At 33.2% G+C, this 13620-nt stretch overlaps 1 protein-coding gene across 13 annotated transcripts in view; it reads left to right on the top strand.

The window, feature by feature from the left end:
- Nucleotides 1-4629: 4629 nt before the first annotated feature.
- The window catches only part of LOC125655562 (plexin-B-like), a 76647-nt gene continuing 67656 nt past the window's right edge, over nt 4630-13620 (top strand). For 5 of the 13 annotated variants that reach the window (XM_056143869.1, XM_056143870.1, XM_056143865.1 and 2 more), the window contains exon 1: nt 13027-13150. The gene's annotated coding sequence lies outside the window, so the exon portion shown is untranslated. Of the gene's footprint in view, nt 4796-9362; nt 9676-12970; nt 13151-13620 lie in introns of those variants that run through there. The other 8 variants (XM_056143872.1, XM_056143871.1, XM_056143874.1 and 5 more) reach the window with 4 other exon arrangements.

Below are 13620 nucleotides of genomic sequence, written 5' to 3'. Positions count from 1 at the left end.
AATGGTCCAAGAAAGACAAATCTTATACCACTCCATTACATATACAGTGCAGTAACCAACACTACCTCCGTCCACTCACTGAATCTATTCCCGTCCTAAGCTTAACCGTTCCCTCTTTCACATACTGATATTGTTTCCGTCCTCAGTTTGACTTTTACTCTGTCCACACACTGACATTGTTTCCGTCCTCCCTATCACTCTGTATATGTGTTCTGACATCCGTCAACAAGTTGTAACAGCTATAGAATAGCCATCACGGCTGCTTCAAACTAATTCTTCGAACATTGTTATTACAATGCCTACTTCAGTATGACTGTATAGAATATTGTTATTACAATGCCTACTTCAGTATGACTTTATAGAATATTGTTATTACAATGCCTACTTCAGTATGACTTTATAGAATATTGTTATTACAATGCCTACTTCAGTATGACTTTATACAATATTGTTATTACAATGCCTACTTCAGTATGACTTTATAGAATATTGTTATTACAATGCCTACTTCAGTATGACTTTATACAATATTGTTATTACAATGCCTACTTCAGTATGACTTTATAGAATATTGTTATTATAATGCTTACTTCAGTATGACTTTATAGAATATTGTTATTACAATACCTACTTCAGTATGACTTTATAGAATATTGTTATTACAATGCCTACTTCAGTATGACTTTATACAATATTGTTATTACAATGCCTACTTCAGTATGACTTTATAGAATATTGTTATTACAATGCCTACTTCAGTATGACTTTACAGAATATTGTTATTACAATGTTTATAGAATATTGTTATTACAATGCCTACTTCAGTATGACTTTATAGGATATTGTTATTACAATGCCTACTTCAGTATGACTTTATGTCATGGTGATGTCAGCTTTGTTAGCATGATATTGTGGTCTCATTGCGATGTCAATGCTATTGTTAGTATGATATTCTTAACTTATTGTGATGTCACTGTTATTGTTACCTCATTGCGATGTCATTGCTATTGTTAGCTCATTGCGATGTCATTATTGTTAGCATAATATTGTTACCTTATTGTGATGTCAATGTCATTGTTACCTTATTGTGATGCCAATGTCATTGTTACCTCACTGTGATGCCAATGTCATTGTTACCTCATTGTGATGTCAATGTTATTGTTACTTCATTGTAATGTCAAAGTTATTGTTATCTCATTGTGATGTCAATGTTATTGTTACCTCATTGTGATGTCATTGTTATTGTTACATCATGGTAATGTCAATGTTATTGTAATCTCATTGTGATGTCATTGTTATTGTTACCTCATTGTGATGCCAATGTCATTGTTATCTCATTGTGTTGTCAATGTCATTGTTACCTCATTGTGATGTCATTGTTATTGTTACCTCATTGTGTTGTCGTTGTTATGGTTACCTCATTGTGATGTTATTGTTACCTCATTGTAATGTCAATGTTATCTCATTGTGATGTCATTGTTATTGTTACCTCATTGTGATGTCAATGTCATTGCTATCTCATTGTGATGTCAATGTTATTGTTATCTCATTGTAATGTCATTGTTATTGTTACCTCATTGTAATGTCAATGTCATTGTTACCTCATTGTGTTGTCAATGTTATTGTTAGTATTATATTGTTATCTCATTGTGATGTCAATGTTATTGTTACATCATTATGATGTCATTGTTAGTGTTACATCATTGTGATGTCATTGTTATTGTTACCTCATTGCAATGTCAATGTTATCTCATTGTGATGTCATTGTTATTGTTACATCATTGTGATGTCATTGTTATTGTTACCTCATTGTAATGTCAATGTTATTGTTATCTCATTGTGATGTCAATGTTATTGTTATCTCATTTATTTGATTTATGATTTTTAAAGGAAATACACCTGGAGGGCTTACTTTAAATAATCACATATGATATTAGATACCCTGATACCCTAAACATGTATCATATGATATTAGATAAGCTTATACATGTATCATATGATATTAGATAACCTATACATGTATCATATGATATTACATACCCTAAACATGTATCATATGATATTACATACCCTATACATGTATCATATGATATTAGATACCCTAAACATGTATCATATGATTTTAGATAACCTTATACATGTATCATATGATATTAGATAACCTTATACATGCATCATATGATATTAGATAACCTTATACATGTATCATATGATATTAGATAACCTTATACATGTATCATATGATATTACATACCCTATACATGTATCATATGATATTAGATAACCTTATACATGTATCGTATGATATTAGATAACCTTATACATGTATCATATGATATTAGATAACCTTATACATGTATCATATGATATTAGATAACCTATACATGTATCATATGATATTAGATACCCTATACATGTATCATATGATATTAGATAACCTATACATGTATCATATGATATTAGATAACCTATACATGTATCATATGATATTAGATAACCTATACATGTATCATATGATATTACATACCCTATACATGTATCATATGATATTAGATACCCTTATACATGTATCATATGATATTAGATAACCTTATACATGTATCATATGATATTGCATACCCTAAACATGTATCATATGATATTAGATAACCTTATACATGTATCATATGATATTAGATACCCTATACATGTATCATATGATATTAGATAAGCTTATACATGTATCATATGATATTAGATAACCTTATACATGTATCATATGATATTACATACCATTATACATGTATCATATGATATTAGATAACCTATACATGTATCATATGATATTAGATAACCTATACATGTATCATATGATATTAGATAAGCTTATACATGTATCATATGATATTAGATAACCTTATACATGTATCATATGATATTACATACCATTATACATGTATTATATGATATTACATACCCTATACATGTATCATATGATATTAGATACCCTAATAACCTTATACATGTATCATATTATAATAGATACCCTAATAACCTGATACAGGGGCGGATCCAGGAATTGCGATTAGGGGGGGGGGGGGGGGGGGGGCACTTTATGAGGCTGGGGACAGCCTTGAGGCCAACGCCCCCGGAAGCTCCTGGATTTTACAGATTTTATAGGGCTTGAAATATATCTCCTTTTTAAGTCATTTGTACTATTTTCTATCACTTTTGATAAGGTGAAATTAGTAAAATGACGCAAATTTTAAGGGTTTTTGGAAAAAATTAAGTTCTTCCAATAAAGTAATTCAAGAAATCAAAAGATTTTGTCATTTATTTCTCCGAGAGTGGAAGAAATTATTGCTTCTTTTATTGTTTAGTACATTTTTTAAATAAGATACCACGATTTACATTAAATTTGAAAATTTTAGGGGGGGGGGGGCGCCGGCTGGCGCCCCCCCCCCCCCTAAATCCGCCACTGTTATACATGTATCATATGATATTAGATACCCTATACATGTAGCATATGCATCTAGAAAACAATTGTTTCCTTGTGCGAAGTTTCACTGCTGTAAAGCTCCAATACTTACGTTCTGTTTGAGATATTAGAAATGTCATTTCTTACAGTAATATTTGACCTTTGGTCTAAAAAAAAAACAGCAGAGTCTATGGGTATCGGAAAGGGCAAAAATAACATATAAGAGAAAATACACCAGTGCGTGCCTCTGCTCCGTCATAGTTGCGAAGGATTCTGACTCTTGTGTAGGTTTACGTACATCACAAAAATCTGTGACGTAAAAAGTCATGGGGCGCCACCCGACGAATGTTTACGCGTCCGTTCGTTAGTTTTCATGCCTGCTCTTCAATCATTTATGTGATTTCAATATATGTATATATGATGAGAAAAGATAACCGTTCGTTTGCCTGCTCATTACTTACTAGATCGTTAATGCTGTTATGTTTATTTGTTTTGCAAAAAGGTCCGTTGATGAAACATTTGATATCATTTATTAACTTTTCATGGTTATTGAAATTGTAGAAATATTTATTTCCTCTTATATGGTATTTTTAGCCCTTTCCGCCGCCCATAAGAGTCGCCATGACTCGTCATATGAAGTTTCATTCAGATACTAAAGCCCAGATACTATTTGAAATTTATCTGAAATCCCAAGATGCCATACAAACAGAAAGACAGACGCAGGCATGAGATTAATAACCCCCGATTTCGCTGACGTAGAATCCTTAAAACAGCTAAAGAGTTTCTCGGATAACAAATGTTACTTTTCCATGAGCGACATTAATTGTTGAAATGGAATTTGATAACAGCAGCAAATGAGATCAGCCATTACACCTGTCTAGGAACGAGTTACAAACAAACATTCTGCATTCATTATATCAATGCTGTGCTGGAGACAATAAAAGAATTGTAACAGGTGCCCCTTCTCTCTCTCTCTCTCTCTCTCTCTCTCTCTCTCTCTCTCTCTCTCGTAGAAGCATCAGCTGTTTTTCTATTTTGATGTCTACTTTTACCCTGGATTTGGTCTTTTCTCCTATTGCATTCCGTTCACTGGCTTTTATGCGAAATTTCGATGCATCCAATTTTCCTGGCATTCGGGGTTCGCACAGCAAGCATTCATTAAGTACCGAAACGTCACGAATATGCAAATAAAAAACAGAACGTTTTAAACAGAAAAACGTGCCAGATGCGGGACCTAGCAAAGTGGTGTATGGAAACTGTTGAATTTCAGGATTGTTATCTATAGGGAAATGAAATATATTGATATCTGGTCAAAATAGCGCCCCGGGAACGTCATTGGTGAGTACTGGTTAGTCATTTCTTTACTTATTCTTACAATTATATCACTTAACGATCTGCAATCTTATTTGTAATGGGGGGTTTTTTCTCCTCATTTTTCACGGATCGATTATATTCTCTAGAATATGGCATGTATTCATTCGTTGAATAAAAAGTTATATTTATGCTGTAAGGTTCCTCATATTTCTATTTCCCGTACACTTTCTTTGTTTCCAACATTTTTAGTGACAAAGATGTGCATAAATCCCAGGGTAAACGTGTTTACTTTAAGACTTACGAGAAATAGGACAAAAGAAAATAAATTCACGTAGGAAATCAAAAATTCATACAGGGAGGTGGCAACTGCAAATGTCGATCTCCGCTTAGCTTTCCCCCTCCTCTACCTGACCTGAAATTCTTGCCTGACGCGGTTGAGCTCCTGCTAATGGTCCATAAAAGACGCTGCACCGGTTATCGCTTTAACGCACATCTGTTACCTCATTGTTACAAAACAGACATTTTAGGTTTTTAAATTTATCAATTTCTTCTTTAGAATCATTCTAGATAGGATCTCCGTGGTCGGTCTTAACCATTTCATAGCTTTCAAAATAAGTCACATTAGCCACCATATCGTTTAATATTGAGTCCATTGCTGCAAGCAGAGTCAAATAAACACACACAAAAAACAAAAATACATTTTTATTTAATAACGTGTCTCGGCTATTGTGATGTAGTTTGTCGTTTGTCACCCCCACCCACACCCCCACCGCCCCTCATTGCTGCGCCCGACCAATGCTCTGTATGTGTTGCTAGGAAATCAAACTGCGTGCAGCCAAAGGGACAATAATTAAACATAGAGGAAAGAAGTCACTTAACTCGTAGTTAATGCAAATACAGTATACTATATGTAACCATCCGTGAATACAACAGCAAGGGCAAATAATTGTGAAAACGTTTCAGTGATCCAGAAAGGTGTTAACAGCATGTTGGGGCCTCGTAAAACTTTAAAAAAAATTTAGTTTAAAGAAAGATTAGCTGATTTTTTTATTTCATAAAGCAAATCAGTTTCACATATTTACATTCATCTGGAGTATAAAGCCTCAATAGTAACGCAATTTTTGTGACCGTTTTCCTTTCAGAAAATGTAGAGCACAGCTTCGAACAAGCAATTATTTTCTACCACATATATGTACTGGAAAGATAAAAGTTAAACTGTCATTTAAAAGTTTGTCCAATTCTGCACTCCATGTTTTATAGAAGAATTACTTCTTGCCATCACATATATAGATATTGTCCTTTCTTCCCTACTTCATTGAAATATCTTGGACAGACACTTTTAGAACTATGACTAAGGAAATCCGGTCTACTTTTCGTATTCAGCCTTTTGATTGTAAGAATTGTAAACACTTTACAATCTCTATCCTACATATCATAAATATACATTTAAAATGTTGTTAATCAAGTCCTTGATTTCATCTATGACTTTCTAACACATTTGTAGTCTAGATTTAGGGAATTTCATTCAAGTCAAACAGCACTTACTCAATTGATAGAAAATTTAACTGGTTGTACTTTTGTCACATTGCGGAGGAAACAATAGAACATATACTATGGGAATGTAATCGTGTTCAATCATTTCTAGATGATTTTAAAGTTTATTTAGAACAGAGAACAAATTGTCAAAGTCTAGTCTTTACAAAAAAGTATTTCATAATAGGTATCCTTTAGGACAACAAGGATATACAAAATATTCTCATCCTATACATGTATATACTACTATATTTATAGAGCAAGGTGTACAGAGAAAAATTTTAGTTTGAGTTTTCCAATATCATTTTTAAAGTTCTTCTATAAAACACAAAAAAAAAAACCCAAACATTTCTTACTAAAATGGTGATACTGAAATATTTGATGCCCTTTGGAACAGATGGAACCAAATATTTTCATAACTCTCTCTCTCTCTCTCTCTCTCTCTCTCTCTCTCTCTCTCTGAAATCATTAAATACTTCTGTAATTCCATACCATATTAGAAAGATATACATTGAAGCGTATACAGAATGTTTGTTGAAAAGAAAAAAAAATATATAAGAAAATAAAAAGAGAAAATTGGTTGCGAGTAATGAACCAAGGCAGTGATATTGGTTCGGTGTATTTCATTTCTCCATAAGACATTTGGTTTGGTTAATCACAATATTTCTATAAATTGCTCAAATATTACAATTGTTACCCAATGGCAGTAGACTTGTTTAAGTCATATTTATTCGACAGATTTCAATGTGTATAGATGGGTATCGTGTCTTCCAATACTTTATGTAGCACAGCAGGACTGCCACAAGGTTCTATTCTGGGGCTTTATTATTGTATTGTATACCAAAGATCTACAATTGACCTTTTCGCAAATTATGGTACTTTACATGCCAATCAATGACAGGAATGTATCGTTTACCGAGAATGTACTTTAAAATGACCTGCTATAGGCACGCATCAAAGAAAACAGGTGCTCAATGTTCAAATTTATGATCATCCTATTGAAAACGTTTATACGCAAAAAATTCTTGGTGTTCACCTCGAAAGTACACCTCAAATAACTCAATTTGTGGCTTCAAATTTACATTTTTTGCAAAGAATCAAGAAAAATTTACATCTTCTTACCAGAACTATTCTTGAAATGTTTCTATACTTCCGATTATCATTTTTTGTAAAACGGTACTGTGTAGCACTCCTTTTGTCTCATTTAAACTGCATTTTGAAAATCCCAGAACCAAGCAGCGGTCTATGATACAGGAACTGATGCAACCTTTGGTGCACCCTCACTACCACTATCTGTGAGACTTAACTGGTTTACTATTTTTGAACAAGTACAATTTCATAAATGTCATTACATAAAATTTTCGGTGACATGATTCCTCATTATGTCGACTTGTCAGATCATTATGTTGACTTGTCAGATCATTATGTTGACTTGTCAGATTATTATATCGACTTGTCAGATCATTATGTCGATTCATTTGATCATTATATTGACGTGTAAGATCATTATGTCGACTTGTCAGATCATTATGTCGACTTGTAAGATCATTATGTCGACTTGTCAGATTATTATATCGACTTGTCAGATCATTATGTTGACTTGTCAGATCATTATGTCGACTTGTCAGATTATTATGTCGATTCATTCGATCATTATATTGACTTGTCAGATCATTATGTCGACTTGTAAGATCATTATGTCGACTTGTCAGATTATTATATCGACTTGTCAGATCATTATGTTGACTTGTCAGGTCATTATGTCGACTTGTCAGATTATTATATCGATTCATTCGATCATTACATTGACTTGTAAGATCATTATGTCGATTTGTCAGATTATTATATTGACTTACATGTAATTGTCAGATATTTATGTCGACTTGTCAGATCATTATGTCGACTTGTAAGATCATTATGTCAACTTTTCAGATCATTATGCCGACTTGTCAGATCATTATATCGACTTGTCAGATATTTATGTCGGCTTGAAAGATCATAATGTCGACTTGCCTAATCATTATGTTGTTAAGTGGATGGCATATTTTGAGCAAGAAATGGTATTTACATGTACGGTTACCATAGTCACATTTATTTTAACTTTTTATTATTTGACAAGTGAACAATATTATCTGACAAATCGATACAATTAACTAGCAAGTCGACATCATTAACTAACAAGTCGATATAACTAACTGACAAGTCGACATAACTAACTGACAAGTCGACATAATTAACTAACAAGTCGACAGAACTTACTGAGAAGTCGACATCATTATCTGGCAAGCCGACATAATTATAAGACAAGTGATGACAGAAATACGCCATCATACATGTACTAACCGTCTCACTACAAGATCAAATCAGAGTACGTATTTACCTGTGCCCTAAAACTGGCCTTTGGTATAGAACTTAAGATTTGAACTTCCATTATCTGTAAACCTATCTATTTGTTGAACTCTTAAAATTTGTTCTAAATTCGAAACTTGTCTCCGTGTCCTGATTGTAGTGGATTTACTTATCTTTTTATTTATTTTATTTTTTTTTATTTTTTTTTTTTGGTGCAAGTTGTCTTTAAAATAGCTTGCTTGACACGATAATTTGTATATTCAAAACTTTATATATATATATATATATATAGAGAGAGAGAGAGAGAGAGAGAGAGAGAGAGAGAGAGAGAGAGAGAGATGCGTGTATTATAGAAAGGTTCGAGAAAGACTAGGCTAGTTTATACGTTAACTTTGTATACTGTAGGTATTTGTTATAGAAGGTTTGGGGAACGACTAGAGTATTGTACTTATCGAGTCACCTTGCTTAGATAAAGTATTATTATTAAATATTAATAGTATTATCGCGGTTATCTTTGAAAGATAAATCTGTATTGTGTGGTGACTCATTGTTTAGACACCCCTTAATGAAAATTGAAGATAATTTCCGTCGGTCTTTCGTGTGATCTTGATCAAATCAAGCGTTTGACCGATGTAGTCTTACCAGATTTTATTCATAAAAAAGAAGCTTTATGTTGCTTCCCAATCGATTCAATTAGTCTCGCTGCCAATTGTAGGTGAATTGTCGGACAGCACAGTGAACAGAAAAATGCGGCTTTATAGTTAATCACTTGTTATCGATTGTGATTGAATAGAACTTGTCCATTTCTACGTTGGGTACGACAGTACTGAGAACGAGATATGAAAATCATACACAAATAAAGACAATTTATCATAAATTTAGCATTTCCTACACTTAAAGATCGGGATCGAAGTTCAAATAAATGCAAAAGAAGATGCTGCGCGGTTAGGAGGGAGATACATCATACACGATACTTTTTCATCGCATTTGTTTCTGGCTTTTAGATGTTGCTCTTTCATACGGTAAGATGGAAATATATGTTTCATTTTGTGTATGCATGTTTCTTCGGTGTGGTATATGGGGCGTGTCCAGTAAGTGATCAAGGCGTAACTCGGGCCGCAGTTTTCTTCATTTTATTGACTTTTAAAAAATAAATAATAAATTTGCTCCTTCTACTAATGCAGTGAGGAGGAATGCATTATTACAAAAGGTGCACATGTTACGTAATATAATATACATATTAAAACTGTTTAAGAAATCCCCAGCTATTGAAGCACACGATCTCTGATCAGTGGTCGTTTCACCGCTGACAGATGTAGTACTAGTATTGAACGGTAGACTACTGGAGTACCCAACTAATTATCTAATTGGAGGTCTCATATTGATGTTATTCGATTTTTTTTATGTGATAGTACAGTGTACATGAGTACTGCGATTTTTGTTTATGTAAATAAACACTGTTATCATATATACACAAGTGTATATTACATGCTTATGGCTGTGAGCTGTTTACATTTGATTTGGCTATTTGATTATTTATTGAAACATGATAATGTCCATGTAAAGTGTTTGTGTGTGTGTGTGTGTGTAGGGGGGGGGGGGGTACAAGACTTGTTTTCCTGTATCTATGCAGTGTAGCTATTATTACTTCATCTTAAAATCCAATAGATGATTTAAAAAATCATGGTGTACCCATTGAGGCCCTTGAATGGTATCAATTTCCCATACCATATATATGGAATGTTAGTGTGTTGGTCTGCTGACTGAATCATGAGTAGGACGTATAGTACTTGACCATAAGTATTTTCCCATAAGGAGATTTCCACAATATATTTCATATAAAACCATATATATTTTCAAACAATTTTCCTGAACTCATTTTAAACTAAACTGAAATTGAAGGAGAAAATGGCTCTAAAGTTGGAGATTATCATGTAAAGAAAAAACCAGTAACGTATCACGGCATGTGATATATATGTGTGTTTTACATACTGAGATTTATTGAAGTGTTGTTTTCATCTCTGTTCTGTTAACTTCACATCACATAAAATATCGAAATCAGATCTCATATTTTCAGTGTTGATATACTGGTCATGTGTAAATATTTCTGAAATTTGTACATGAAAGAATCCTGTATAATTACTGTGCTAAAGCCAAAACAACACGGGATTGTGTCGTAACATCCTTGATATTTTGTTTCCATGAAGCTCTTAAGAATTAGTTTTAAGGGTCTAAATATAAATTTTGTATGTACTCCATTTACATGATTCAGAATTTTATTTCCAACTGTTTTTTTATCTGATAATATTGTCTTATGTAAAGAATCACTAAGGAAGCTCAGATTGGCGCCCATAAAATTCCCCACATTTTGAGATCTAGAGGTTTATGATGGCGAGTTGATCACTGACAGATGAAGGACCATATCTCTCCATCTTTTCTTGCAGGATACCCTATCATGTCATAGAATATTACTCACTAAAATCTTATTATTGCAATATTTTTCAAAAACAGCATTTCTTTCAAATTTCCATTCCTGATCTCGTTGATTTGATCATCCTGCAATATTGAGACAGAATTGCAGCCTCTTCTTCCTTGAGAGATATCCTCCTAGTTATCATAAGAAAACATCTCTCGGCATTCTGAATAAACTGGGAAAATAATCATATGCTGTATTCAGATTGAAATTCCGCATGAAATTTCATTACATCTAACAAATGAAAATAGCATAACAAATACTTAGAATGTGCAATGAACATCCAGTATGTTAGAAATAAAGTATTTAATACAAAAAGTAAAGATTGCAGATAAACCAGAAAACACTACTGTTACAGAAAATTTTAGCATTTAAAAAAAAAATTGACAGGGGATCATGCTTTATACTTCTCGTAGGCACCTGATCCCACCTCTGGTGTGTCCAGGGGTCCGTGTTTGCCCAACTCTTTATTTTGTATTCCTTGTGGTAGTTATGAGATTGATCACTGTTCGTTATCTTCACATTTCCAGTGTTCGAAATTGGTTTAAGACGTGGTATAGACCATGGGTGACATGATGACATAGACCTCATCGAATTGGCAAAGACCGCAACATTGGAAAAAAATAACACAAATTTAAAACATTGTTATTTACTTCTAATGTACTTAAAAAGCATATTTTCTTTCCATTTCCATAACGATATCCTCCTTTCTTCATAACATTTATCAGATGTCCACTTTCAGGATAACTATATTGCTTTAAACCTAAAAAATCGGCATAGACAATTTGGTCTATCACAATTACAATTCGCATAGAGCGGTGTCATATTTGACATAGACTTCGTCTATCGGTCTATGGTTAATTTCGAACACTGCATTTCATGATAATCCTCAATGATATGTATACATGTAATGAAATATTTGTTATGCACAAAAATATCAAATAGCAAAATGGATATTTGAAAAAAAAAAAGCAGCTTGAATGAATCAGTGAAAATCAAATATTAAACTACCAATAAAGGCAAGCTTGCGTTGCCAATGTAGAATTTTTAAATCGCACTTTTTATGTCACATTGGTAGTCATCAGTTTTACTATTTGATCTTGAACATGTATGACAGCGATTAATACCACTGTGACCAATCAAGCGTCCCTTTGTGGTGCATTGTAGCACGGAAGTGTGTTGTTTTCAAACTGGAACCCAGTTATGTCATTTTAACACTAAGTGAAGCATTTATTTCCCCAGGGTAGTGTCTCTTGTCTGTGTTCAGTCTATCTTGTGTTAAGGACCCCCTGTTTTATCCTACTCACTGACAATTTATTCCTACCAAGTATTTACCTGCATTTATGCAACTCTAACAATATCTATGAATGCAACATGCAACTCATTTTATTTCCCGAATCATTTTAGTCAACTTTCCAATGTAATAATTTAAAATATGAGGTCTATAGGAATAACTTAAACATCTGGAAAGAATGACGATAAGATTGAATATTTGCTTATGAAAATTTGTTTTATTCACTGAATTATAGATGCATGTAAATGAATAAATTATGAAATGAAAATACGGTTATATACTTCCACTACCGTTTATAAGCATGTCCATGTATAAGTCCACTGCTTTAAGGGTCAATCCCTATAAGGGAGACCCCCTGTGATAAGGGATACAGTCTTGGATCTAATCTAGGAGACTGACCTTCAAAATGCAGTAGATGGAGGTCATGTGAATCTGAATATTGCTGACAATGTTTAATTTGAATGTGAATATTGTAACAGGTCATATGCATGGGAGTTAAAATGTTGACATCATCATTTACAAGTTATACAACACATTTGTGACTAACACATTTGTGACTATCTACAAAATTCTTCCTGTTTATCAGGATAGAAGAAATGATTATGTATTTAAGTGGTTTATAAAACACTCTCTGTAAAACTCACTACCGAGAAACAGGAGCTTCTGAAGAAGTGGCTCTGGTGTCCTGATCCCATTTAAAGCTGGAGTCAGTGTTTCCTTGATGCTGCTGGTAAGGCCACTTGTTTCTTAACTACATGTACCAAACAGTTATCTCTTTGGAAAACATGGTGTGTTTATAATATTTCTCAGAATCTCTCTTTAATATGCGGAAAAGATGCTGGATTTTGTGTTTAAAGATGCTGAATTTTTTCTGTGGTTGAGGGTTGGTTTTTTGGGGGGGAGGGCATGAATTAAGATAAACAGTCAAAGTGATTTTTCTCTCTCCAGGATTTATAATGACAATCAATTTTAATGTATGTTTTGCTGGAGTATGGGGGTTGACTTGGACTTTCTTGATAGTGTTCAAATGTTAAGGCATTCTTAGAGTGACTTTATACTGCCTATATACTGCATTTTCAATGCTATGTGTCACATTGTCATCATCACGGTACTAAATAAATAGTGTTGTCAGCTTTTCATTTGACATCATTTTCATCAGTTGATGGAAGCTTCTGTAACGAGGTGTTTGAGGTATATTTG

This window comes from Ostrea edulis, chromosome 7 (assembly GCF_947568905.1).
Source record: "Ostrea edulis chromosome 7, xbOstEdul1.1, whole genome shotgun sequence".
In the NCBI taxonomy this organism is placed as follows: Eukaryota; Metazoa; Mollusca; class Bivalvia; order Ostreida; family Ostreidae; genus Ostrea; species Ostrea edulis.
This window is presented reverse-complemented; position numbering and strand designations above follow the sequence as displayed.